We start from the raw sequence: 26,290 nt of genomic DNA on the forward strand, positions 1-26,290 counted from the left end.
GTGGTGATATCACTACAAACACATTTAATGTCTGGAAGAATTCCAGTAGTCCATTGAAATATAAGGCAATATTGCACTGCTTTTAAAACTAAAACAATGGTGTCATTAATACAAAGTTCCTACAGAGTACATCTACACAGATAATGATAATATCAGGGAAAGCCTGGAACTGTTATCTCGCTTTTCAGTGTGTTCTAAAAAAATCAGATATATTAAGTAAGGCCATACACTTCATGTAGTCAATTCTCAGCAGTATTTCAGGAAAGATTTATCGAACCGGTAGATTGTTTCCTCTCAGATACCGCTGAGACGTGTTCATGGAATTCTAAGATGTTTACAGTAAATTAGAAACTAATTAGTCGAACTGAAATGCCAGCACCTGCTCCTGCATTATTTAAAAGAAGAAAGAAAGAAAGAAAACCTAAACAAAACAAAACATTTAGGGTTTCACAAATTGAGATAATACTTCAGGGCCTGGATTTCTCCAAGCCTATTTAATCATTTGAAAAGGTTGTCAGAATTATTGGGTTATGAAACTGAATCAGTGCATCTTAGATATTTTTCCTTCCTGCAGCTTTATAGTCATTATTGTATTAAGATTCTGGCAAACAAGGCCAACAATATTTATGGTTCCTGCCATAACATTAAAAATGCATACCCCATTCAGCTTTTATGAATGTTGAATTGCAGCAGGAAATGAGCAGTTTAGATGATAATTGACTTGTAAGGATTAGAACAGTTCAGGTTTCCCCCTGTGCAAAGAGAAGGTTCATCTGAGGTCTTACAGACAGATGATAATTCCTCCAAAAGATCACATCTGTCTAAAAAAAAAAAAAAGGTGCTTTTGTTCTGGTAACTCTATATTGTGGCAATAACAGTTATTAGTAAATCAGATCAAGCAGGCATAGCTAGCCAAATTGTGATGGGAAAATGAGGGTGAAATCCAAATCAAATATTAGATACATGTGGTATTTTATATAATGCATAACCAAATAACCTGCCAATCCTAATGAGCTTGTAATTTAATCAGGAAAGCATAGTACACAAGCAATTCTGGATGGGAATATGTATCATCAATGGGAGGATCAAAGTAATAAAAATATTCTGAGAAGGAGCTGGGTTTCACAGGGAAAACAGAAGCAGAAAATTTCATACCATAGGAATTAAGAAGCTTTTCATATCAGAGAAGATCCCCCAAAGGAACGTATTGTGGCAACAGGTGTGAGGAACCAAAAAAAGGAGAGTCGTGGGGAGACAATGCTGTTGAGTAGCAACAGCTGTAATTTAATAGAGTAAATTAAGAGCAAAATGACAAGAGGCAGAGCTGGAGACTGGGAATATCTACATGAAAAATATCTACATGAAAAGATGTGAGAAGGAGGGTGGCAGAAAGAGAAGATTAAAATGAGGACAATCATCATGCTCTCTGTTATTACAACCAGAGCACCATTTCCCAATAGAAGTTCCATTTCTAATATTCTATTTTCCTTATGTACTCCCTCCTCCCAGGGGAAAGCCTGAGCTTTCGCATGGGCTGACATGCGTTCACGGAACTCTAGGCTCACCATAAATTAGAAAGTGTTTACTTGAACTGAAATGGGGTTTGTATATTTCAGCCTTGCAAGCAGACGAATGTGCACACAGGCTCCTGGTACTATTTACACAAACCCATTCTGAAACTGGTCTAAGCTGTGCTGTCCCAGCTCGGCCTGAGATATCTGCTGTTTGCGCTCCCAGGCTTTTCAGAAGGCTAGGATTAGTTCTTGAGCATGTGCTGACTGCACCAGCAGGGCCCTGATTTCACAGCTGGAAGACAAAATGTTATTAAAAAAGGCTGCAAAACCCGTGCCCTCTTTGTTCTCCTTGGCAATCTTTGCGGATACAAGGAGAATGCAAACTGTATGAGGAGCACCCGGCTGGGGAGGTTCTCGCTATAGTAATCCTTTTACTTTGCTACTTTTTCTTACTACTTGTTGAGGTATTACACTCAAATCCTTCAAAAACCCCAGAGCTATACCAAAGCTCTCTCAAAACCACTAGTAGTAAGTTGGAAGAGGAAAGCTCATGTGTATGGTGCTCTGGTTCAGTAAAAGATATTCAAGAGACTTTACCAAGTTTCAACGTTAGATCAGCTCTCTTGAGTTGCACTTGGAGTAGGAAAGAAGCTAGAGAACATGGAATGTGATTTCTTTTTCCTTGGACTGTCCTAAAAGTAAGCAATAGCATTAAAGAGAGAAACGGTTATGTTCTGTTCTGGTTCCACATTGCCACCTAAAGAAGTCGTTCCTCTCTTCCTTGTCACAGCTTCTGTTTTTTTCTCTCTTTCCTTTGCATTGCTTTTGGAGATGCCTTTCTGGTCAGTCTTATCAGCTGGCTGAGTTCCCTGCCCCTGAGACTAAACTAAACTGAAATTACAGAGTGGAGGTGGGGGGGGGAGTTATCTCCCATTTCATAAGCTTTGGTTATAGCCATATTTCATTATTCCATTTCAATGAATAATTACCGAAATTTAATCATCCTTTCTTAGCAAGAGGCAAAAATTTCTCCTTTTCTTTTTTTTTTTTTTTTATTCTACGTCATTATAAAGGCACAGGTACCAAATAAATACCCAAAATGGAGCTTGCTATCTAAAACAAAAGCTCAGAAAGCATCCTCAATAATAATAGATTTCATAAATTGCCCTAAGTTTCTGTTAACAGATCAGCTATTTTTGTTTTCCAGCACAGTTCTTTTTCCTACCCTTTTCTATATATTTCTCTCAGTTTAACCATATGTCCTCTTAAATTTTGTAGCTACCCTAACTGTTTAATCTGACCTTCAAGCAACTCACCAGATCTAATTTGCAGTGGTGGTACGCTTAGAAGTCCCAAAAAAGCCAGGAAACCATCTCTGTTGGTATGCCTTGCTGACTATGAATTATGCCGTCACTTTGCTTCAGAATTCGGCTTTTAAATCAGACATAATAATAATACTTTCTTCATGGTAATTAGTCTTCTAATAAAAATCAATTGTCAAATTTCTTAAGAAAAATTGCATTATTCTAATATTCTATTGGAGCGTATATAAAAACATGTTCATTAGTTTAACTGAACTGAACCATTTCACTTCAATGTGATATTAAACTGGTTATGGTACCACGACGTGCTCCAGTATTCACAAACATCAGGTCCCCTTCCCCTCCCATCAGCGAGCCTAATGACAATGACATCATGCAGTGTTATATACTGTGTTCTCCCTGTACACACTGCACGGTGTTTCATGGAAGCGTCACAGGAGATGGAGACTGTAGATACAGCTCAAAGGAGGCCTGAACTGTTCCCACAGCACTACAGTTTAATGTCCAACAGAATGATTCCACTAAAAAGGCATAAACATTTCCCATATATCGCATAGGTCTCATACATAAAGTCTAATATATGGATACTTGTGACACCTCTTTGAGTGTAAAACTCGCTGTATATAACATGACAAATTTGAGGGAGCTGGAATACCTGTGGACTACGTATGTAATATCCTAACCTAACTTTGTCGTGGCTGTGAAATAAAAGGTTGGTTTACAAGATTATAGAAGCTTTCAACTGAGGTATTTTGTTTCTCAGAAAAAAAGGGACCATGAGGAAAGAAGGCTTTCCATTGGCTTCTGGTTTTTTAATGTACCCATGGCTTTGGAAGAATTTTACTTAACACTAAATAAATAAATAAAGGAAAATACTCTGCAGAGAATCATCAGGCGTAGGTTGCTAATTTGGACCCCTGAGAAAACACCTTAAAGAAAAATACATCTTGTCATAGAATAATAACAAAAGAGACTTGAAAATGTGAGTGGAGACACGGGCTCTTGTTTTTCTCATTTTCAATAAAAATGAAGTTTGTATATTCTCTGGAAAAAGAAAATGAGGACATGAAGTAGACTCAGGCTTATCATGTCATGCAAAGCCATGTTCTAGCTCAAACAAGAACTGAACCAAGTTCCAAGCATCACTTTGAGGACTTTTGAACACTCCCATCATCCCAGAAAATTCTAACTTGCAGTTCAGAAGAATGGATTGCCCAAGGGCTGACATCTTTGCAGAGGCATCTCTTCAGCTCTCACCCTGTCAGTATTCCTTGGGATCTCCCTGCCCTAATCCGTATCTCTCAACCCATCCATGGGTGGGCAAAAGCTAACACCTTTGCACTATTCTTGCTCTTCATTATGGTTCTACACACATTAAGAATGAGGTCAGAGGTATTTGGAGGTATTTAAAGCAGCTTTTTACTGCTTCTAACACGAGGGATCTTTGATTCCTGTTCTCCTAGAGCGGACACCAGTGTCCAGTTGCTGACACAAAGCCAATTCCTCTCCTTACTCCAGTAGCCCGAAGCAATCTCACATGGCTTAGCCTCACTGCCTGAACAGGAGTGCATGCACTCAATGTATCTCTCAGTGCATGTGTATATTCAGGGGTAAATCTAGTGGAGGGGACAGGCAGAATGGCCTAAGAAGTTTTTAATGCCATTTCCCAGAGCTATTCTTGTTCCAAATGCAACATTATACTGTTTTCCTTCAGCTGCCCCAAGACTGTATGCCACCCTCAGGGAGCTTCACAGAGGCTGTAATGTGCCATTGGTGAGAAATGTTGCCCATTTCCCAGTGGGCACAAGGAATCCCTGCTTGCCTGAAGCCTAAGCAGCATGCCTGACCATACCACACGGGCCTTTTGAAATCAAAATATTGTAATCTCCATTATGAAACCAGTTCTGAACTGATGGACTAGTTCAAAAAGTAATATTATTGGCTTGCATCCTAATAAAAACAGTATCAAAGACACCTGAACCAACTGAAAAAGAAAAATTTTGGCTCTGTTTCCTGAAACAGAAATAATTATCATTTTATCTCCTTAACTGGAGCAACCACGAATAACGCAGGGTTTTGGCTAATCACTTGACAAATAAATCAGAAAACCCCACCATGCTTCATCAGCAGATGATAAATAATATAAGCATACAAGTTTCTGCATCTAGCCATGTCTAAGGAATATAGGAATGGAAAGCAAACCCTTTAAAACAATGCTTTCAATACTTGAGCAAGCCATTATTATGAACGCATTTTATTTATTACAACTTAAAACATGTATTATTTGTTGCATATTAAGTAACGTACAAAATTTACATGGCAATTTCAAAGCTCTTTTAAAATCACACTGCTGTTTTTAATGTGGGTGGGTTAACCATTTTTTCTCTAAGTATTTCTGGGTATTTCTTTTTCTGAATATATATGCTTCCTTCCAACTGAAGTCAATGCATTAGTCAGGCTATCACCACCATAAACAAACGTAATCTATTTTATCCATTGATTAAAGCAGCAGAGCCTGAAGGAATGTTTCACCATCCAGGAAACCAAATGGGTATTTATAACTTCCATTCATGCTCTTTTTGCATATAGATTATGAAATCATAGAGGAGGCATTTTGGTTTCTGAGCTACTGTGTTCAAACAGAGGAATCGGTCAATTTTGCAAAAGAAGCTTATCACAAAATTTAAATAAATGGTGCAGTCCAAGACTAAATCTCCCAGTAAGATGTTGTATATTTTAACATGAACATTACACAACTTCCAGCCTGAAACGTGAAACACACCTTCTTTAAAGAACATTTTGCTTTACCTTCCTTTCCAAATTTTCACAGATGAAACATGAACAAAATAAGGAAAGAATCCTAAAGAAAAGAGATTCATAGAATCATAGAATGGTTTGGGTTGGAAGGGACCTCAAAGATCACCTTGTTCCAACGCCCTCTGCCATGGGCAGGGACACCTTCCACTAGACCAGGTTGCTCCAAGCCCCATCCAGCCTGGCCTTGAACACTCCCAGGGATGGGACATCCACAATTTCTCTGGGCAACCTGTTCCAGTGCCTCACCACCCTCACAGTAAAAATTTTTTTTTCTATTATATCTAATACAAATCTACTCTCTTTCAGTTTAAAACTATTACCCCTTGTCCTATCACTACATGCCCTTGTGAAAAGTCCCTCTCCAGCTCTCCTGTAGGCCCTCTCTAGGTACTGGAAAACCACTATAAGGTCTCCCTGGAGCTTTCTGTTCTCCAGGCTGAACAACCCTAACGCTCTCAGTCTGTCTTCACAGGAGACGTGCTCCAGCCCTCTGATCATCTTTGTGGCCCTTCTCTGGATTCAGTTCAACAGGTCCCTGTCCTTCTTATGTTGGGGGCTCCAGAGATGAACACAGTACTCCTGGTGGGGTATCATAAGAGCTGAGCAGAGGGGGAGAATCATGTGCCTCGACCTGCTGGCCATGCTTCTTTTGATGCAGCCCAGGATACGGTTGGCTTTCTGGGCTGCAAGTGCACATTGATAGGTCATGTTGAGCTTCTTATCCACCAGCAACCCCAAGTCCTCCTCAAGGCTGCTCTCAATCCATTCACTGCCCAGCCTGTATTTGTGTTTGAGATTGCCCTGATCCACATGCAGAACCTTGCACTTGGCCTTGTTGAACTTCATGAGGTTTGCACAAGTTCGCACAACCTCTCAAGCCTGTCAAAGTCCCTCTGGATGGCATCCCTTCTCTCCAGTGCATGGACCACACCACACAGTTTGGTGGTGTTGACAAACTTGCTGAGGGTGCACTTGATCCCACTGTCCACATCACCAGCAAAGATGTTGAACAGCACCAGTCACAGTACAGACCCCTGAGAAATGCCACTCATCACTGGTCTCCACTTGGATATCGAGCTGTTGATTGAGCTCTTTGAGGGTGATCATCCAGGCCAATTCCTTATCCACCGAGTGGTCCCTCTGTCAAATCCATGTCTCTCCACTTTAAAGAAAAGGATGTTGTGTGGCACAGTATCAAATGCTTTGCACAAGTCCATGTAGATGACATCAATTGCTCTTCCCTCATCCATCAAAACTGCAACCCTATAATTATTTGTAATGATTATTAAAACCCACATAGGACATTTCCAGAGACAATATGCCAAATACTGAAACAATACAAACTGCTAATTCTTCCAAAGCAAAATGTAAATATTTTCAAGGGTAATAGTAAAAACAGGATTTGTGTTCCACTCAGGAAATGCAAATCACTTATTTTGAATTTCCCAGAATCAAAGATGTTATGTAAGACCCTGCCCTGTAACTTCTGGCATCTGTTTCATATCAGCTTTGTTTGGGAGAAATAAATTGATTTTGAAGTGTAAAAATGATAGATTAACAAATTATAAAAAAATCTAGAAGACAAAATCCGCCATTCTCTTCTACATTGTACAGAGTGATTGAAAGACATCAGAATACCCTAGACCCATGTATAATTCCCCAGAAAAATTTACATTCATCTACATAACACAAGTAAGCATGTAAAGAAGTAATAAAGGATAGAGAAATCCAGAGTGTTATGCAAGCACACTTGGAAGAAAATGAAAAGTGGAAAAGATGGATAAATCACAGGATCAGAGAAAGTCTGAGGTTGGCAAGGACTTCTGTAAATCATTAAAACCAGTCCACCACTCACAGCAGAAGTAGCCAGAGCCAGTTGTCTAGGACCATGTCCATATGCTTTTGAATATTCCAGATGCTTTTGAATATCTCCAAGAACAGAGACTCCACAACCTCTCTGGGCAACCTGTGCCAGTGCTTGGACACCCTCGTAGTTAAAAATTGTTTCCTGATGTTCAAATAGAGCCTCCTGTGTTTTTGTTCATGTCCATTGCCTCTGATCCTGTCACTGAGCACCACTGAAAAGAACCTGACTCTGTCTTCACTGCCAATCATCAGATACTTAAATACATTGATAAGGTCCTTCTGAGCCTTGTTTCCTCTAGGCTGAACAACCTCAGCTCTCTCAGCCCCTCCTCCTCTGCCAGAGGATCCAACTTAATCAGCTCTGTGGCTCTTCACTGGATTGTCTCCAGTATGCCCATCTTTTTTGTATGTCTTGTTAGCATAGCATGTTCACAGTCGTGTTCTCCATTTGCTGCATAAGTACTTTCGGCCACCCATATTAGTTAAGAAATTACTAACTAACTAAAAAAAAAAAAAAAACCCACAACAAAAAACACCAAACAAACAACAAAACAAAACAAAACACAAACCTACAGCTGAAAAAAAGGGTGAAATATTCATAAAAGGGCTACTCTCAATTCTGCATATTTCTAGCCTTTAGTTATGTTTACTTACTTGAACAGAAAATAATATCACCTCAACAAACTATATTAACATTTTACTTTTGTGTAGCCTGTGTTCTTTATAATTTAAGTATTATAGTATGCTGTCAAACCTTCATGAAATACATGTTTGTGGGGAGAGAGGACAGATAGACCTTTGCTTTTTATGATTCCAAAACAAAGCAAATGTGCAGTATCTATAATGCAAGAATATATAGATATATTTTTTTTTAATATTGGAGTTTTTTTGTAACTATTTTAGTAGTGAAGTATAGCATGAAGGGCTTTTTTTAAAAATAAAAATATTATATGTAAAGACTGCAATGAATTTATTTGTACCATATCAGACAGACACAGTTAACAAACAGTTTGTTAACCATACTATCTACAATTACATTCTGTCTCATACTAATTACATCTACAACACTTTTGTATTGATGGGTGGGAATTTTCAAAAGAAGGATTTATTTATTTATTTAAATTGTGAACTATTTCAAGACAATTTGTAAATTCCGTTTTTCACGTGAGACTTCCAGAAGATGTATCACAAACGATTAGAGCAAGTGCATTCTTCAATAAATCATTGTTATTCATACATGGAAATCCAGTAGGTCTTCTCACACATAATTGTGTTGAAAAAAAAAAAAAAAAAACTCAACAAAAAACAACCCAAACAAATAAATGCTTAAATAAATAACTACATTAGAGCTGCACACTCATTTCTTGTCTTCGTTCTGTTTTTAATAGCATATTCTTGCCTGTACTAGCTATAAAAATATTAAGCATGTGCCGTGAAATGGGCACGTACTTAATATTTCAGTTTAGATCAGTAATCATTGGTTTAGTGAGCAACATATACAGTATTTCTCTGAGTTCACACATTAAATGATTTGCCAGAGTATTTGACCAGTTAAATCTGGCTCATTCTGTTGACTGGTATTGATTCTGACCAAAGCAGCTAGCATTGCATTTTTCAAAACCCAGACTCCATAAATTCACGACTACACCATTGAGCTGACAAACCAGAAGCCATACAATACATTTACATTCACAGCTGTCATGCCTCCTCTGATCTTTTTCCCCCAGACATGAGTCTGTAATATGATTTATTCTACTCTATTATTGCTTTCTATGTCCCAGTCCATGTTTGTGCTTAGGGACGCATGATGAATCAACTGCCAGGGGCCAACACACTGCAAAAGTGAGAATATGAAGACGTGATGAGGTGAAAATGTGATTACAGTTCCAAACCTGCCCCAAAGTCCCTGTCACCACAGCTTGCACACACTGTAGTGTTCAGAAGACTAATATGAACGAAGAGTGAAAAGTCAACCAGAAATTTTAAGCAGACTACTGAAATAAAATCACAGGGTACATGCGAAAAAATGAGTTGAAACGAGAGGGAAAAGTAAAAATCGTTCTGCCTTAGGATGTCAACTGATAAAGACTAGCCTGCAATTCACCAAATTTATAGAACACTTTCATCAGCTTGGACAGAACTGTTACCACAACATTTGCATTTCCATGGCCTGCCTTCTAGAGCAGCTGTGAAACAAAAATTTAGAAACACAGTTATGGTGATTGCACTTCTCGTTAGCACTCTTCAGCCCACTGGAGTTCTTATTGCCTGACCCACCGCTGGCAATCGGACAGCCCCGCAGCCACAGCCCCACGCTGCAGCACCAGCCTGCAGCATCCCCTTGCCGCACAGCCAAGGTGAAGCGGCTGAACGCTGCAGATAACAGGAGATGTATTGCGGACACTCAGGGCAGCACTGCTGCCTGCAATGCACCCGTTATTAAGAAAAAAGGCAACCTTTCACGATAATGTGGAAATATTTCCTGGAGCATGGGGCTTTGCTGGAAGGCATCATATCCAAGTACTGTTCTGCCTCTGTGGCACTGGACTTCTGAACCTCAATGGGATTTCAGTGATAATCACTTTTGACTGAAGGTGGGACAAAACTAAACAGGGCAAAAGCTCACCAGACGCAAACTTTATCAGGCCTTGTAATGAAGAGGGATGGCTCAGGAAGCTCCTTTCTGTTAAATGGTCCTGCTTACCAGCCAATAAAGGTAAGTCATAGTGCTTTCTGTGGACCAGAGCCAAGGACAGATGCCAGCTGTCCCAGCTAAAGGATGGCAATCACTTTGAGACAACTCAGATGACAAAAAGTAGTATGACTATATCTGAGTTTGTTTCCTCAGACTTTCATTATTAAGAAAAAAAAATATTAAAAGGGGTCTTCAAAAGATGACTCAGTCCATATATTTTATATATGTGTCTTAAGTGGAGATGAATAACCCCATGTTAAAAGTGGGTGAGTTGTATTGGGAGACAAGATAGGGACAGAGGAATCCTAACCACAGGACATGTGAGCAGAGCAGCATCACTGCTGGACAAACTACGTAGAAGCATAGGTTCAAAAAAATATGCCATACTCAGTGCATCTCATCCTTTAGCTTTATCTGAAAAGCTGAAGGGCTTGTGGGTATTTTAGAACAGACAGAATAGTGAACACACCCTCCCATGTGTCCCTGAGACAGGAGCTGCTGTCTGTGTTGTGGAGCACATAAAGGATCAGATCCAGACCGAGACCATTTCTGCATCTGGATGCGATGCAACACAGAAGGCAAGCCAGCCTTTAGACGAGTCACTCAAAAGCTACGTATTTTTCATTGTAATATTACAGGAACATACAGCAGATCCCTGCCTGCCTCACACTCAAAGCGGGGTAAGAAGGATTAGGGCAGGACTCTAATACCTGCTGCACTCTTTTGTTGCCCAGACTTCATTAGTGCTACATTAGAACTCCTGCTCTCCCTCCCATCTATTGTCAGTTTTTAATCTGACTCTTTTGCATGGCTGATGGGGATGCTACACACATCTGCACCTGCACAGGGCCCTTCCAGGAATGTTTCCCTGACACCACGAGGCCCATAGTGCTGGTGCAATGACTGCACTCTCCCCTGCTAGCAGAACTGAGTACTCTCTCATTATCCCAGCATGGTATTTCTCCAAAAGCAGCACTAACTTTCCACTCATTTTTTAAATGAAATTGTTTCAAAGTTGTCCTAAAAGTTTCCAATTAAACTTTTTCAGAAAAATAGACAATTAGATCTCAAAAATTCCTTCAGCTGAAGTTCCAAATCTCTGGAAAAGACTGAGGAATATAAGGAATTTATAAATGTCTAAACTTTTCACAAAGAAAACAAGTTATTTTCTGGTCAGCTCTGTTCACTCCTCATCATAGCAGGTTTCATGAAAAATAAAGCTATTTTTCAATAAAGAAAAGTTACCTCAAGTTGATATCAATCAATTATCCAACAATTGAAACAAATGCTTATATAACTAGACATCTTAAATATTTATATAGTGATCCACACTAAAGTGTTTTAGATTAATGTATCTAGCAATAGAAGGAGAAAGCAGAAGTGGTGTAAGACAGAAAACTGACAGAATAGTCTATGTTATGGCCTGCTATGGGACTTTGATTATGGTTTGTGAGTAAAGCAGTGTGACTTTTCCATAGCATGTGACTTCTAGGGTTTGAGATCAAGCAGCAGATATGAAAATGAAGAACAGAACATATACTAAAACACACTTATTAAAATAAAAGCAGGATTTCTGCAATTGCCAGACATATGGAAAAATCCTGCGTGGTCCAGTTGATTTTCTTCAGTTAATCAAATTAGAAAGTTTTTAATGGCAGAGAAATAGTCCCATGATCACACAAGTGTGTGCCTGTGTGCATTTATAATATATGCAACATTATGCACCTAATATGACTAACAGTATATGTGAAGAGCCTTTTAAGCCCAGACATCATTTGCTGTTGATCTGGAAGCTGATCTTAGTCCTTGGATCCTCCAGATAAGAAAAAAAAAATCAAAAAATTAGGTGCTGGGATCTTTTAAAGCAAGCAAATGTGGTATCTTTAACTACAATTGAAAAGCGTATTCTATTCTGAACCAAAAATATAAGACATTTGACAAGTTCAGGATAGCCCCATCTGAAAAACTGAGCCTCGGGCAAAACGGTTCTCTCCTTTCCTGTGTTCTTTCTTCTTCTTCCCTTTCCAAGGAGTGGGTGACCCTGAAAAGCCAGTGACAAATTACATACATGTGCTTATCATATTTTTGTTGTGATATAAATACAGTGCATGCGTCATTTCTGGTGAGCTCAAGCGTTTGGTTATTAATATTTATCTAACATGTATAGTTTTATTATTTCAACCAACAAAACTTACAGGAAAAACATTTGCACTCTAAATTCATCTATTAAGTAACTTACAACCATGGCAAAGGCTTGCCTTGGGTTTAATCACTTTTGGTAGGCACCAGCACAAAGATTTACAGATGTAAACCCTAAGGTCTCTTGTTCAGTTGCAGAGTAAATCCACTAAAGTTTGAATGGCTGGTAAATATTTAATGAAACAATAAGCTCCTTGAATTTTTTTTTTAATGTAATATTTCTTTTCATCTGTTGTGCCTCGAGAGGAATTTCATACATCAAAATTCATGAAGTAACTTAAAGCAATTTTCAAGTGTCACATTGATTTAAAATATTTCCTTTCACAAGATTCATTCCTCAAATTGTGTCATGATTAAGCAATAATTGGAAGATTCTCTTCACTTCCCTAATTCTGCCTTTTAACACTAAGATATGTGATGATCCGTATACAAAGGATTAAAATCCTTTTGTAGTGTATCCTTTTGTGAAATTAATCACTGATAAAGAATATGCATAATGAAATTTCTGATTTAGCAAAGGCTAAAATTATTAAGGGAAAAATAGGATAGAGGTCGTTTTGAAATCACTACCCTTGATATACAATGGTGAGTCAATTGGCATTTCTGTCTTCCTTATTCTACAATTTCATATTATTAAATGGTGATATAGCAAGCCCTCACAGTAACAGAGAATGAGCTAAAAGTCATTGTAAGTAATTTAAGAGAAAAAAGGTTTGACCAAGACATAGTTACTAGTTAGCTCTCCTTGCACTTGGTTTCTAGTTTTCTTTGCTTGTAATTGCCCTTTTACTTAGATAATTTTCTCTGCCAGGAAAAGAAGCAAAAATTCAGCTCTCTGTGAGCATAGGCTAAAGCCTGCATTTTGTCTGGAACTACATTTATTTAAATTTTCAGTGGGTATGGTTTATCCCATGGGTTTAAAGGTGCAGTTCTTCAATGCAGAAATGTTTTCTTTTGACAACTGTTAGGGAAAATCCCTGTGCTTAGCGTAAAATCCACAAAGTTTAGGGAAATTTGATGAACCCACATTGCTGCTCCCATCTCTCACTTCAGTGACAATCACATATAATGTCAGGCTTAATTGAGAACTCCAGCTTTAGGACACATGGCAAGGGACTACCCATCCTCTCTGTTTCTTCAAGTACAATAGAGGATTTCTACACAGCAAACAAATGAAAACCTAATATATGTCTAAACATGAACTTCTGGGTATGTCTTTATAAATAGCCAGTCTCAGTCATCCTGAGTTCAGATATGCTTATATTCTCAAGGGTAAGGAGAATTAAAGTAAGTTCACAAAGTAAGTGAACTGAAACTATCAAGAGTGATCTCCAACAAGACACCTTAGGGACATGGTTTCTGCATCCTATCTAAGCAACATGGAGTACAGGCAAAGCTTAGTGATGTCTTGCACCAATTCTTGCATCTCTAACCAAAATGATAACAGAAAGGAGATAATCCAAACACGACGAGACAGAAAATGGCTCTTTAATTGCAACAGATACAGCAAATCATGAAGCCAGTATATCTGATCAGAAAAACGTTCTCTTTTTGGAGGAATCACTAGAACATGTAATATCACTGGCATGACTTTAACATTACTTCTCTACCTTGACATAAAGACAGAGGTCATAAAGAAAAAAAAAAGAAGGCATGGCCAAGGTATCAAAATACTGCCATAGTTCTAGCAGGACACAGCTCTGCTACTTTATGCCAAGGACCAAAGTGTAATAATTTCATTTTAGAACTGACTCTTCTCTTTTATCCACACTCCCTTGAACTACAGCAAGCCCAGCTCAGATATCATTCTGAGACTGACAGGAACATGCTCACGAAAAATACGCACTAGGGCTAAAAAAAGCTACCCAAAACCGTCACTGGGATAGTCCTCCAAACATGTTGCTGCATCTTCTGGCAGTATCAGTCTTATCCCAAAATGCAATCTTACATCTTTGCAAACACAGAGCCACTGTCAGTGGAGGAAAAGTTGGTGTGGGAACTATTACAGGAACCTGACCCCTACAATTGATGGGCCCCGACATTATCCACCCAAGGCTGTTCAGAGAGCTGGCTGGTGTTGTTGCAAGGACACTCTCCATAATCTTTGAGAACTCATGGAGACTGGGGGATGTCCCAGAAGACTGGAAGAGGCCTAATGTCACCCCCCCATCTACAAGAAGGACTTAAAGGAGGATCCAGGAAATTATATACCTGTTAGCCTTCCATCAGTCCCTGGGAAAGTTATGGAACAAATCCTCCTGGGGAGGATTTTGAAGCACATAACTGGGAAAAGCCAGCACAGATTCACCAAGGGCAATTCACCCTTGACAAACCTGATGGCCTTCTATGACAAAGTAACCTGCTGGTTTGATGTGGGGCAAGCCATGGATACTGTCTACCTGGATTTCTCCAAGGCTTTTGATACTGTTTCCTATAGCCTCCTCCTAGAGAAACTACGTGTTATGGTCTAGACCAGTGGTCTGTGTGGTGAGTGGGGGACTGGCTGACAGGCTGCACCAGAGGCTGGGGGTAAATAGCTCCTTTTCAAACTGGCCACTTGTCGCAAATGGTGTCCCCCATGGATCAATATTGGGCCCAATGCTGTTTAATATCTTTATAAGTGACCTGGATGATGAGATGAAGTGTGCCCTGGTGAAGTTTACTGGTGATACTAAACTGAGTAGGGATGTGGACACCTCGGAAGGGGAAGCCACCCTGCAGGAAGACCTAGACAGGTTGGAAGAGTGGGCTAACAAGAAGCTTATGAAGCTCAACAAAGACACATGTAAGGTCTTGCATGTGGGAAAACATAATCCAGGAACTCAGCACAGGCTGTGATCTACTTGGCTGGGGAGCAGGTCTGTGAAAAGGCACCTGGGGATCCTGGTGGACAACAAGCCCAGTATGAATGAATAGTGTGCTGCTTCTGGAAAATTTGTCACCGTGAGAACAATCAGCCATTGGGATAATCTCCACAGAGAAGTGATGGATTCCCCAACACTGGGCACTTTTAAGGTTCAGCTGGACAGGGTGCCAGCTGGGCCATCTTGTCTGGATCATGCTTTTGCCAAGAAAGGTTGGACCAGATGATCCTTGAGGTCCCTTCCAACCTGGTAGTCTATGATCCTATGATTCTATGGTCTTCTCCCTATTCTTCTTAAGTGCCAGGATAGCTGAAATTATATTTAGTCCCAAGTGGTTAATGAATCCTGAAGAACAGAAATGAATGTTGTGCACCACTTTACAGTGGGATTTTGAGCTTTACAGTGATGTGCAACTGGGCTTGTCTGAATGCTTTTGTTTTCTGTCTGTGATATTGCATGAGATATAAATAACCTGCAAAAAAAAAAAATGTTTAGGCTTCATACCCAGTCTGTCTCACACATTTTATTTGCATTCTAGTGTGTGACTACTCAGGCTAACCTACTGGGGTGGTCACTGTCTCACAGCAATCTCCATATCTCAGTTTTCAAGAGGATTTGTCTGCTCTTCATTAGCCAAGGTCAAACAGGACTAATGCTTGGAAGATTTGTACCTCATTAGCATTATCTTTATTGTCATTATTTCACAAGCTAACAAAACAAAAAGGAATTATTCCCCAGTTAGTCCCAAACAGTCCTACCCTTCTCATTAGTATTGGCATAACCCTTTTCTCTAGGGCAGCTTAGAGCTCAGTTCTTGAAGGAAAGGCTGACAGCAGCAAAATTATGGTACCAAGAGGGACAGGCAGAAAACACTCTCCTGATTTATAATCAGGTTCTCTTATTGTAACAAGCACTTCGTCATTGCTGGGCTACTTAGATCAGCTCATGTAATTTGTCACGTACTAGAAACTACTTCTTATTCTAGCTGACAAAGAAGGGCACGTTTCTTCCCTGTACTCAGTTAAGAATTTTAACCACCAAATGCCGTGCAAGACCTTTGGGGTGATATTTGAATTCAACTCTTAACAAAAAAAAGAAATACTATTCTGAATACCACTGACCTCTCCAGGAATTATCTGTTTTTCCCCTCTGAATGACAGGCAAGGAAGAAGAATGGCTTCAGGATGAGATGTGACATGGGATCTCAGATGCTCTGGATTCTCAGTGTGCTTCCCATATAAACCTTAGTGATCTTTGCGATTCACTTGCATCTAAATGCATCCAAGAGACAAATCTGAGGTAAGGCCAGCTTTGGAGTAGACAGGAATAAAGCACTTCAGCTTTCTACAAAAAAGGAGATGGGCGTACCCTCTTGGCCATCGGTGGTCCTTATGTGGAGCATCAGAGGACTTCGACAGTTCCCCTTGATTTTAAAGATTCTCGTAATTGGAACCTAGTTGTCTGGATCAAGCTGAGATATATGTACAGGCACAAGTACAGGTATATAATACCTAACTATGATGCCTGGAGAGTGCTCAGGTAATGGAGATATCAGACATTCAGCCACAATTAGGTGAAGCCAAACAGGGGGTTTTAGGTAAAGTCAGATTCAAGAGTGGGACTTACCTCACTGCATTTTAATCAGTGAAAAAGTAAACTCCAGAGGATGGTTCATCCAGCTTAATTTAGAGTAAGATGCTGTAGCATAAGATAGATCATTCTTTTTAGGTGGCTTTTTTATTAGCTCTGAAAGGAACTTAATGATTTGCCCCCACATTTTAAGATGTCCTTGACAGAAGACAGAAATCCCCACCCTGGGCACCAACATACGGGTTTTCATATCTCCAGAATTCAGATGCCTAAGGATATAATTTCCTTAGGTCTTTCTACAGAGAGAGAAGGGAATGCAGAGCAGTAATTTTAAATGACAGCTTTGCACACTTACTTTGTTGCTTCTTTTTGATCCTTATTTCTAAGCATACATTGAAGTGATCTCAGGGCAGTGGTTTTTGGGCAAACATTTGCATGAGACAGTTTTCTAGCGTAGTGTAGATATTTAATACAGCTTGTCTCTCAGGGAGAAAAAAAAAAACCAAACCTTTTCAGTGCAGCAAGACTCCAGTTCAGCAGTGTCCTTACTGTCTCAGAAACCCAAGTGCCTAAACCCACTGCTCTTCTGTCAAGCCTTCAGCACACATTTTAATTTCACCAATGAGAAAGATGCAAAAAGGTCTTACAGACACCATTTACATATAACCAGGACTGCGACACCTGCTCTTAGAGTGAGAGGTGATCTACTACTTTTATGTCCTGTTACACTAAGCAAGATAGCTGAGGATAAAATCATATCCCACTGGTTAATCCGCTGATGCCAATGACCTAGAAGGTTCATGAGTGCAGTGGTGGTTTCACTGAACTAGGGACAAGAGGGCTCTACTTGGTAATGACCACAGATCTGAGGGATAACAGCTCTGTGATAATGCCCCTCTCCTAGTGCTCAGCTCACCTGGGCCATCAGAAGCCTTCTAACTCCACAGCAACCCTTTCAACTCCATAGAGCACACACGGCTGCAGAGTTTTGGCTTGTTGTGTAATTCTTTTTCTGTCACACATTAATAAATGGACAAATGTAACAAAAAAAGGTTAACGGGAATGCAAAGCCGTAGATGTATAGCCAGGGTTTTAGAAAAGCCTTCTCCCATTTACCCTCCAGGATTTTTTTTTTTTTTTTCTGTGAGAGGGTTTGGCAGATTAAGGAACTTCTGAGTAGGTTCAGTCATAATGTGGGAGAGATGATTCTGTATTTTTATCATCATCATTTGGAAAGATCCATGTTATCAAAGGTGGAAGATAATAAAGATATCTTTACTGCTTAATATATAATCTTTACATTTCAAGGCATAATAGGCAGATTGTGGGGAAAGCAAGAAGCCTACAGCTGATGTGACTGACTGATGCAGCTCCCACATTGCTTTCATAACTGGCAAAGAGACACTTCACACAAAAAACAGAGTACCAGAAGTAAAAGAAGGGCATGACAAAATTCAGTGAAGCCAGAATTTCACATATTTGCTTTTTTGTTTATTTGTTGTTTTTTCTATCTTGACTGACTTAAGGTCACCTAACTGACTGGTAATTTGACTATAGGGCTGATTGAAATAACTTTTATTTGACCCTCCTCCCAACCCCTTCAAGAAACACTCATAAATGGCAGTCTTTCCTTGCAGCTACAAATATCGTATTAATCCACCCAGCAGAAATGGTTTATCCAACACTGACAGTCTGTCATGTCCTTATCTGACCTCATCAACTGCTGTTGTAGGGAACTGCCAGAGGAATCAATCAGTCCCTCTCTGATTGATTACAGTATTGATTTTTTCTTCTACTGCTACTTAAAAAAAAGTAAAAACTACAAACCAAATGATCCATCTTACCAACTACAAAACCATTTCAGAAGCTCGTAAAGAAAAGACTATGATCCCTTGACAAAAATATGCAGCTCTAGAATGCCAAAGATTGAACAGGTATTTGGAGTCTTCCTCACACTAGATGTTGGTCTCCTTTAGTTTTCTATAGCCTACTCCACTCCACTGAAAATGCACAACAGTTCTTTCTTCCAGCAGTGTGTATCAGGCACTTTTTGAAATTGATATTTCATTATATACTGAGTATAAGCAAAGCAGACTATAAACCTAGAAAAAGCATGACACTTCTTATGTCCTTAGTACAGGGATCTTAAAACCATTCTTGAATATGAAGAACCAACCAAACCCAGTTTATTTCCTACTCCAGTAGTAAGACTGATTGTTTTTTCATGGTATACTTTGTTCATATTAGAGAAGTTACCTAAAGCTTGGTAATCGTTTTCCTCTATCAAAAGTTCTGCCGCTCTTATGTGCACATGATTTGTATATCATCTAATTAGAACCATTCAAGACATCGGACTGAGGCCGTTAATATAAGCTTAAAAGATGCCTGCACAGACTCCCTGGATGTCTTACTCTCATTTGTGCAGAAAGGATGCAAGCAGCAATCCATCACTTAGGATTTCCATTTGAAAGCTGTTCTAACTTGATTGTTTTTTATTTAAGAACTATACTGCTTGGTACAGCTCCACTGACACTGGGAAGACTAAAAATTAAACACAAGTGCAAAGTAGCATGGTAAGTGTTACTTTTCAGTGTTATGATAGGATTTAAAAATAATAGTTCAAGATATTCTGTTAGCTAAACACAAAACCTGCAGGTTCAACAAAACGCATGAAGGACAAAAGCTCATCTTGATTCAGAAAGCCTTAGCTGTAATGGAACAAAAGTCTTGTATGATTATACCTGAAAATAATTTGCCAAGTGTCTTTATATTAAAAATTATGTAAATATTAAAAAGGATTCAAAGAAAGAGGATGCCAATGTGCGTTTATTCATTTCTTTTAGATTAGATCAGTGATCTTATTAAAATTCAATAAACAGTAATATGTTATTCCAGGTATTTTGATTTGATATTTTACACTATGAGTCACACACTTCACAGGTTCCTAAGAAAACATATTCTACCTTTCGCATTAATTGTGAGACTGAAAAATTATTATTTTAAATAATTCTAGCTACTTTTTGTATAGGTAACTATGTAAAACTTTCTGGTATATAAAAATAAACGTTGCATTTAAATTTGAAGGCATCAGAATGCTCTATTTCATAGTAGTGGGGAAACACACACATTAATAAGGAATAAAAAAGATTGTTTTGCATCCCTGGTTTATACTAAAAGAAAGGAAAACATAAAAAGACATAAAAATTTGCGGATGATTTTGTAATTTGTATTGCAAATCCAAAAAAATCCCCAAATCCTTAACATTCACAAATTCTTCCTTTCCCAAGAAGAGCTAAAAAAACACGCTGAATGAGCATAACAACAATTTAAGAAACAAGAGGTTTCATAAGTATGCAAAAAGTAATTTCTGAAACTTGTACCTTTTGGTATGATGCAGTTATATCACTTTCAAGAAGCTAGAAGATTTTAAAATATAGAACTAAAAAAAAAAGTTTATTCTTTACTGACGTAGCTTAAATTTGCTTTGCAACAGGATTCAAATAAAAAAACAAAGCTTTAATTGTGTCCAAAGCATGGAATATGGCAATATAAGTGTTGTCCTCCAAAGTATGAACATTTATCAATTCAAGACATGATTTTTTAAAGAGACACATGATCATCTGTTCGCATTGGTATTAATGATGCTTTCTTATTAAACTGGCAGTTGTGTCAAATCTGGCAGATTAGACCCTTTGACAAAATGGATGCTTCTCATTTCCAGCGGGGTATTAATATTGATTTTACCTTTGAAGTCTTAAAAGCTTGTGATAAACAATCCATGTCATTCAGAAAAATAAAAAGGTTCATCTCCAAAATACTTGGTTTAGTTGATATATATGCTAGCACTCTTTACTACCACACAATTAGCTTTCCCAGAAGACACATGAAACTATGAAATATGACAAAAAAGATAGCAGTCACACATAGCAGTTGTAAAAACAGCACAGACAAAGAAAATGAAAATGCTCCTGTCATTTTAAATTCTACTGAAATATAAAATATTAGTTACATAACTAGGCTCAATGAATTTGAGGTGACACAGGGCACTCTCATGACAGCTGATATTTCTCTTCCTTGTCCCAGATCAAGGCTCCAAAGAGCAGAGCTGGTTTGAGGATTTGGGGGTGGTCTGGGAAGTTACTTTTCTACCATTTTTTCTTCATATACAAGGCTTCTTGACACTAGCACAAGTTGCCACAAAGGCAGTGGAAGAGTGATGGCTGGGTAATATGAGCCTCCAAGTTAATTAACATATAGGTAACGGGGTGACATATAACCTCATTCTCAAAGGAAGACATTTAAATAGATATATAAAGGACACGGCCCAGGCTTTGGAGGCAAAAATGAAGCTATCTGATCCCTCTGTTCAGCTTCCAGACATCATTTGTCTCTAATTCATATTTGCAAGACCACATTTGTAAGGGAGAGAGCTAAAAATAAGCTATTTAGTTAAAAATAAAAACCCAGCTTGTATTGTCTTGCTGTTTAAATTCCTCTTGTGGACAGCAAGCTGAGCGTGGGCCAGTAGTGCCCTGGCAGCAAAGAGGGCCAGCAGCCTCCTGGGCTGCATCAGCAGAAGCGCAGCCAGTACCTCAAAGGAAGGGATTATCGCCTTCTGCTCAGCACTCCTTAGACCTCTGCTAGAGCACCATGCCCGATGAGGGGCATCCGATACAAGGCAAACACATCATGCATAGACTGGTTAGGTTCAGCATAAGGGCTGCCGTGATGGCTGGGAGATGGGCTTGTTCAGCCTGGAGCAGGTGGCTTCCAGTGGACCAAAGGGCAGCCCCCCAGCACCCACAAGGAGGTCGTAGGAAAACAGACAAGGATCTTCACAGCAGGGCGTGGTGGGCAGATGAGACACAATGTGCGTGAGTTGCAACAAGAGAGGTTCAGACTGGATAGTTTTGTTGCTCGTGAGGATGGTTAAACCTGGAAGAAACTGCCCACAGAGGCTGTTCAGTCTCTCTACATTCTTGTGATTTTCGAGACCCAACTGGATAAGACCCTGAGTCACCTGGGTATAAGCTCAAACTGACTCTTCCTGAGGTCCCATCCAATCTGAACTAACCCATGATCCTACCATCCCCTTGAACGAGAAAAGCGGCGATGATTTTCAGGCCTGAGTCCATAATAGTCCCTCCAGCTGGGTGCTAGACTTCCGAGGCTGTCCCCTGCCACTGGTCAAATGTCTACCTCAAAATACACATGAATGTTCCCTTCCTCAGGTCCCCCCACAAACAGGCGTATGGCTTTTGCGTTCTGCAGTGCCGTGCTGTGTGCTGGGCCTCAGTGTCCGTCCCCCCCCAGCCCTGCCTGGGGGGCCGTGCCCTCAGCAGGGAGTTTCGTGCAGGACACCGGGGCGGGAGCACTGCTGTGGCTCTGGGTGGAAGAAGGACACCCTACGGTTTCAAATCCACGTGCTTCAAAGGGGCCTGTTGCCTTAGCCACAACTTTTTTTACTGGTATGTTTTCTAGCAAAGGAGTCCATAAACACTGAGAATGAACAAACCTAACCCTAAATATACCCCGATTATGCCTTGCTTTACCTGATAACCATTTAAATAGTCAGTAACCCACTGCATCACCCTGATTATCTTCAAAGTAGCGTGATAGAAATGCCTGCAAATCCTCAGATGGAAGTGAAAGGACTTGTAAGTTGTAAAGTTACTCAAAAGCTCTTACACCCTAACGTCTGAACTCTGGTACCATTCTTAATTATATAATGGACTAGTTTTGTCTGCAAAAACATGTTAATAAAAAGGGCAAAAAATAAAAACAAATAAAAATGCATGCAAAAAAATTATGACTAACAAGTTAATTAAGGCATTACGTGTAAAAACTGTATATATATACTACACAGTGTTAATCGTAAAAGGCTCATGTTTCTACAACACTGCCATTTTATATAGCTAAAAACCTAGCAAAACAATCTCACATTGAGAACCACGTGGGCTGTATTCTGACCATAAAAATATTCTTGGCTTCGGTAAGATTTATTTCAAATACAGCCTTTCACTTGCATGAATCACCACAGAGGACTGGAGTTTTGCTTTTCTGCTTCCTGTGACTTATTATTTTGATTTTAGGAAAAAACAATCCCTCCATAATCTCACCATGTAAAACTTTGCATAAATATAGCTATTTAAATCACAAAGACATGGCAAATAAAATGCACCTGAGAAACACCACTTCTGCAGTAAAACGGTACAGTCATAGACAATTAATATCTAACTGAGATACAAAAGATCATACTTTCATATGAATAACATTCATAAATCTATTTATAATTGTGCCAACTGCTCAGTTTCAAGGATATTAAGAATCCCTTGTCTACCAAGTATTCAAATAAAGCAAAATAGTAAAGTGCTTAGTAAATCTAAAATTAAACAGAAAGTTCAGGAAGAAGGTAAAAAAAGTCTGTTGCATCTATACAACATAGTCACCTGAAGAAGGCTTTTTTCCTTTTAAAAAAAAATAATATAATTGATTTTTTTTAAACTCTGATTTACATGTCAAACTTACTAATATAAAATCATATATGAGGATTTTTCCCACCTTGTTCCCTTGTCCTGTTTTCCCATCTCACAGAGAATCTCAGATTCACCGCTGGAAATTATATGCTGCATGTTCGCCTCCAAAAAGGTAAGTGGTACGATGTAGGCGTCTTGGCCTGAATTGTTATAATGCATCAAAGCAGCGCTAGAAAAAGACATTCCTTAGCTGCCAGTTGTATTTGCATGGACAGACCCCCACCACGCTGGTTCTGCCCCACACTGCCTGAAGAATACCCTCCTGTGTAGTAAAGTCTTGATAGATATATCGACAATCGGGAAAAAAATGGCTTCACATGATAATCTTATCAGCTTGAAAGAAACATCTACTGTAAAAAAAACATAAACTTGACAGCTTTACACCATCTGGCACTGAAAGCAATTAAATCTGATTCAGTTTCTAAACTATCATTTGTATTTGGCTTTACAAGTTAAAATAAAACCCTTTCGCTACTGTCTAAAAAAAAGTAGTCAAGTCTTTTAAGTAAAGCACAGAAAGTAATTTTTTTTTTAAATAGAGATAAGTGCATTCCACAATCTGTGAGATTTTTTCTTGGAGCAAATGGAGTTCTGTAATGCACTATAATTATTACTACTCTCTCTATGTGCTAAAGTTGCTCTGACAGCTCTCGAATAGGAACATGACCTACTGTTGAAAAGCATCAAAAGATGCTCCAAACATTACTAATTATGAAATGTTAGTGGAGTTAATGATTTAATTTTAGTTTTTCAGCCTATTCAACAGAAGTTAGAGGAACTAAACCAAATTTAGAGGCTAAAACAAACATTTCTGGGAATTTTTAAAGACTGAGATATTTAAAAGCAAGAGATGAGCCAGTTTCTGCTCGTACTTCTACTTCATAGGTGTTGATGCTCTCATTTGGAAATTACCATCACGACTGCAGAAGCTGAGTCAGATTTTAAAGGGAAAGTTCTTCTACTTTGGCAGGGCATCTCACTATCTTCACAACTCATCCACAGCTCTCATCAGTTCAATACACATTGCTATGATTCCCATTTGCAGCCTGTGTCATTAGCAGAAATTCATGGGGGTTTGCTTACCTATTTAAAAAAAAAATGGCATTAAATAGGTAATATAAAAAATTATTAAAGTAAGAAGGATTTTTTTTTTTTTACTTTCTTGACACCATAACTCAAATCTTAAAGTTCTTCAAGAAGTTTTTTGGAACGGAATGCACAATTTGAATTATTTGCCTATTTTTAGCTTGTGACTACTATGTGTCTGAAATATACACAGAGTTACTGTATCTACACTTTTAACTGTGGAAAGCTCTTTTTAAAGTTGATTTCAAATTTGTAAGTTATAGGGAGCAAGTACTGAAAACCTGTCTTCCACATTCATAGGTTGCAGCCTCTGCCTTGTGTCAGCGCTTCAGCCATAGTATTGATCCTGCTTACACTACAGCTGAATCTTTCTCTTCAGAGGTTTGGTTGTGGGTTTTTTTCCCATGTTTATCTCCTACTATTACCTTCTTTTCAGAAATTCCAGTGAGGTGTAAGATCTACTTCCAACACAGAACGTGTTTGTATGAATGCTGGAAGCAACTTAGATGCCTGCAATTATGTAGGACTAACTTGTTAATTCAGGAGGCACCATATACCCTATGGCCGTGAACCAGGTATCTAAACTCAGAGAAAGAATGAGATCTCTAGGCTTTTCTCAATAGTGTCAGAAAAGTTTGCTCAGAGACAAAAAAAAAAAAAAAAAAAAAAAGACAGACCTGATGCCTAATTTATCCATTCTCTGTCCTCCTCTAAAGATACCAGTCTCTACCACAACACACCCTATCCAGCAACAGGTAGCTTAATCTAAATTCTAAATTATGCATATGCCCCCTTGTATTTCTGTGACGCAATCCGGGCAATCTTTGCACTGTATACTCTGGAGCTAGCCAAAGGGCAAACTAAGGCTTGGACCAATCAAAATACTGTCTTGGATCACGAAGATTACAGGTCGCTGTAGGACTCATCTCACCTAACTTGTGGTTGATGGAAAGAACATGTACTTCTAAAGAACTATCTATGGCATCTGCGAGCAGACATCTAAAGAGGATAGATTAAAAACAACCTAAAAGTGTTGTGGGTTGTTTTTCAGAACCTAAAGATGCTAGATTGTAGAGGTCTAAGTTTGGTCAGATGAATCCTCACTATCTTCCCCTAAGAAGGACCTTGTTATTAATATTCTCTCCACAGCCTGGGAACCAGCAGGCCTAAACACTGAAGAAGATGTGCTGAGCGGGCTTTCTAAAATAGCCAATAGGCTTTTGCAAACACAGCAAATCTGGGTGAAATGTGACAACAGTTAACTGACTGTTCTAGGTACTGCAGAAATGCATACAGGGAATTACAACTGCATATTCTACTCAAATCATCTATCCCATGCAATTGCTAAACAGTGTTAAATAATACCAGAAGAAAGGAAGAGGAGACAGACAGTCCTATAAATTAATCATGTCTGTAACCTTTAAGATTATACTAAATGCTATGTTTTATTTCCCTGAATTGGAGCTGGGTTAAAATAAGAGACAAGTTACAGTCAGGGATTCCAAGGTCACACAAGCAAATCTTCCTGGCACTTGGTGCCTATTATATTAATTCAGCAATGTTTGTTTTGTTTTGTTGTCTCCTGTTATCAGCACAATCAATGTGTTCCATTCAAAACTGTTACTATAGGAACCCTATGGTAACATTTAAAATTTTCTTTTCTTTTGGATAAAAATATCAGAAAATTGACGGATAAGTTGTTTAGGTAGAACAATAGGGCATTTGATATTTAATCTGCAAGCACTTAATAAGAAGTATTCCAAGTAATGGCACAGTGCTATTATCATATCACTTAGTAAAA

This window comes from Falco rusticolus, chromosome 5, assembly GCF_015220075.1.
Source record: "Falco rusticolus isolate bFalRus1 chromosome 5, bFalRus1.pri, whole genome shotgun sequence".
Taxonomy (NCBI): domain Eukaryota; kingdom Metazoa; phylum Chordata; class Aves; order Falconiformes; family Falconidae; genus Falco; species Falco rusticolus.